The sequence below is a fragment of the Salvia miltiorrhiza genome, chromosome 6 (genome assembly GCF_028751815.1).
Source record: "Salvia miltiorrhiza cultivar Shanhuang (shh) chromosome 6, IMPLAD_Smil_shh, whole genome shotgun sequence".
Classification (NCBI taxonomy): Eukaryota; Viridiplantae; Streptophyta; class Magnoliopsida; order Lamiales; family Lamiaceae; genus Salvia; species Salvia miltiorrhiza.
In genome coordinates this window covers 12,302,228-12,306,184 of record NC_080392.1, presented here as the reverse complement: position 1 = coordinate 12,306,184, position 3,957 = coordinate 12,302,228, and the positions used below count along the sequence as shown (strand labels likewise).

Below are 3,957 nucleotides of genomic sequence, written 5' to 3'. Positions count from 1 at the left end.
AAGATTGAGGATTTAATTTATATAAATACGACGAGTATTTATTAAACGAGAATTGGAGAATTATTACAGGAACTAGGAGAAACTAGATCACGGCACTACACGTATGTCTCGATTTTTCATCCAACACATCAATTCCTACACTATTCCCTTGTTAGTCAAAAAGTTGGTGCTAACAATTTGTCAAAAAAATTGGTGCTTTGCAGAAAAGTTTTGGCTGCTTTTGACTAATGCGCATGATTTTTCAACCTTTGCTACAGTAACACTATTCCAGTTTTGCCTATAAATTGCTAGGATTCGCAGCAGTTTAAAAACACACAAAAGCAGAAAATACTTCTTTCTGTTAGAGAGAGCAAGAGTAAGTTGAAGTAAAATCTCAAATACGAGAGTTTGAGGGTTTGAGACAAAAGCTTAGTTAGAAGCTTTTGGTGTGAGAAAATTAGATAGTAATTTTCTCGGGGTATAACGGGTTGTGAGTTGAGTGTTGTGAGTGTTGTAAACACTGTATATTTTTTCTCCCTTTGTTAAATAGAAGTGCAGCAAGAGGTGTGAGGCAAGAGAGAGTTTAGGAGAATTTTTTTTAAATTTCTTACTTGCAAGAGCTCAAGTGAGCTCCCTTCGCCGGGTTGTTTCTTCGCCGACCGGCCACTAGGCTCTGAACCGAGAACGTGTACTCGTTCCTCCATCTTCAGGCTACCAAACCCAACAATCGAAAGGCCGAAGCCTTCTCTATATATTTTCCTGACCAAAGGCCGCAATATCCTTCGGCGGCCAACGTCGAATTCCCGACTTAGCCACCGGCCAACTTACGGCCTTCGTTTCTCACTATCCTTACGACGAAAAAGGATCGAGAAACCACCGTTGTGTAGCCTGATCTACCTCGCACGAGGAAAACTAAGTCGTAGACCTTCGCGGCTAAACTCCATCGCGGAACGACGACCAGAAAAACCCCCGGCGAACAACTTCCATTAGTGCTCACTTGGACAAGGGTAAGTTGACGCCCTTATTTCGATGCATTCCCGTTTCTATTATATTATGGGAAATTTCTGGGGTATAGATGGGAGTGTGGTGAATATTTGTTCAAAGTTTCATGTTATTTGAACTTCGTTTACTACCCTTTTAAAATTTGAGAAGTCTACTGCCAGTATCTGCTGAAACTGTCGTGAGGCAGATGATTAGGGTAATTATTTCAGTAACCATATGTTGATATTTAGCTCTCAAATTTTTATTGTATGAAGATATATGTGTTAGCTATCTACATATAAAATTTGAGCTCATTCAGGTAACGTTTGCTATTTTTTCAAAAATCTGGACTTTCAGTTGGCAGAAACTGCCGAATCTGGTAGGCGATGGGAAAATCGCTATATCTCTTAAACTACTTGGAGTTTTTCAACATACTTTTTTTTCAATTAAACTAGACTCAAAGAGGTTTCTATTGATATAAAATTCGACTCCATACGAGTTCGGAGTAAAAGCAGTTTATTAGTTGAAGTTGAATCTATACAGTTTTGTTGAGATGGAAATGATTCAAAATAATTCCTATTAAGGATTTTAAAGTTTTATTGTTGATAAAATATCACTTTTAGATTATAAATGAGCTATTGATGTGTATATATATATATATTGGTGATTGGCATTATTAAATGGGGAAAAGGAAAACGTTTTATGTTTATAGAATTATTCTTTATTTATAATAGATAAATAAATGAATAATATAAAATGGAATTTCCTACATCCTCAAAGGTACATGAAATATTTTGATAAAGGAAGAACGATTGTATATGAGTTAGATATAGTCGTTTAAGGAAATATGGGTAGTTAGAAAAATGAGTGAATAGTGATTCACTGCATTTGTTGTTATCTTTTCTATTATTCACTCGAACACATGTTTTCGTGTTATCAAAGGTTCAAATAAACAAAAGCGTCTGAGTAACCTATCGCGCTAAGGAAAGAGAATCATTGTCTTAAGTAGCAATACACTGCAATCAGGTGGGCATTACTTTTACTATACGTATATAGAGATCCCCTGCGTGTCGTAGGCCTCTTATACGAATGAATGCATGAGATGATCTAACTGTTAATTTCAGTTTCATATATATATCAAATGAGTTTAAATGTTACGTTCAAGCAAGTTATTTCATGACAAAATCTTTGAGTTAAAGTTATTTCAAGTATTGTCTTGCCATAAAATGTTTAAATTTTAGTATGATATCTATCTGCTTTGGCTTTGCCAATGATGCAATCGAATTCGGGTCCTGAGCAGTTGATAGCTATCCTGCCAGGACTAGTGTACACCAGTGACCGTGAGTCATCTAGCGGGTTGGCCGGTCAAGTGACCGTGAGAGGTGGCCACCTCTCCGGCACACAGTTCCAGATATGATAGATTACAAGAGAACTTAGTCTGCAGACGAACTTTAAGAATCACAAATGAACTTAGTAAGCTTGGGCCTTTTTAGCGAAAAAACTCCCTTGCTGTACTGTTTATGATGGCATGACAATTTATAGTTTTGAAGCATGTATTTTTATACCTAGGCATACGTGCCCACTGAGTGCTTTTGTACTCAGCCCTGCATATGTTTTCTAAATGTGCAGGTTGAGCTGATGTGATGATGGTGCTGCAATGAGCGGAGTCTCCAGGGTTGTTAATAAATAGTTAACCTGTCTAGAATATGTCTTCATACATATGTCTAGCTACTTTCCGCTGCAAGATGTTGTTGATGTTATAGTATGTTATGTCATACTTTGAGTCTTAAGAGAATGGTTTCATATGATGTATAACTTGATTAATGATATTAATTAAGTTTTATGCTGTCTTTCATAGACTATTTTCAATTGAATATTCATGAATAAAAATGACGAGTTTTATTAAGATGAGTAAGTGTTACGGCTATAAATGACGCCCCTTTTCTTCCCCTTCTTCTTTAACCCCATCCCTAGTCGTAGATTACTCGGCTTAACTATCCTTAGTTAGGGCGGGCTGTGACATATATATATATATATATATATATATATATATATAATAGCAAAATAAATCATATCCTACGTGGCGCCGTATAATCACTCTATTTTAATTTTCTTCAATTTTCATTCATTCTTATTTTTTTCTTCTAAATTTTTAATCAATTTCCATATCTAAAAAAGATTTATATTTGTATTTTATTTTATTATATAATATTAGTTTAAGTTTATCACATCATACTCACAAATTAATATGTATATATATATATAATACATTTATATATAGATGTATTTACTTAAATAATTAACTATATATATATATATACTATGTTGCATATGTACGGAGGTGCAGATGCGGGGGTGATACAATACGAGTACGAGGATACGGGTTTTTAAAAATTATAGGGTGCGAATCGGCAAGGATACATCTAATTATTAAAATTTTATGATATATAATGCTTATAAAATATATACAATTTAAATTTTCTTAAATTAATTATATGTAATTTACATTTTATTTTACTCAAAAGTTAAACATTTTCAATTATATAAGTTAATTGAGCAACAATATAACGATTCAAATATTATTAGTCAAATATATAAGTCATAAATGAAAATAAAATTATCAAAATAACCTTATGTAGGCCTTTCGTATACGAGATACGTGAATTTCGCCTATGAAATTTGCGAATCTGGTTTATTTTTATAAATTGTTTTAAAAGATACGCCACGTGGCGAATCGAGTGCGAATCCGACGAGAATCCGAAAGAATCGCATCCCTAAAATAATCCGATTCGTCGTACATGCTAATTTTTTTAAGAATCTGTGCATCATAGTATATATATGACTGAATATGATTTCAAATTTGACGATGTTGTTTAAAGTTTGAGACGAGATTATTCTCATAACCTAATTATAGTTTCACAAATTCTAGACAAAATGATACTTACAAGTAAGTTATAATTTTCAAGCCCCATACAAGATGATGCTCAAAATTCAGAT

The 3,957-nt window shown here is 33.7% G+C and overlaps 1 long non-coding RNA gene across 1 annotated transcript; it reads left to right on the top strand.

Moving 5' to 3' along the window:
• The first annotated feature begins 326 nt into the window (after positions 1-326).
• Positions 327-2,812, top strand: LOC130988720 (uncharacterized). The gene is made up of 3 exons (XR_009090192.1): positions 327-986; positions 1,903-1,986; positions 2,590-2,812. It is a non-coding gene; the product is annotated as an uncharacterized LOC130988720 (long non-coding RNA).
• The last annotated feature ends 1,145 nt before the right edge of the window (positions 2,813-3,957 follow it).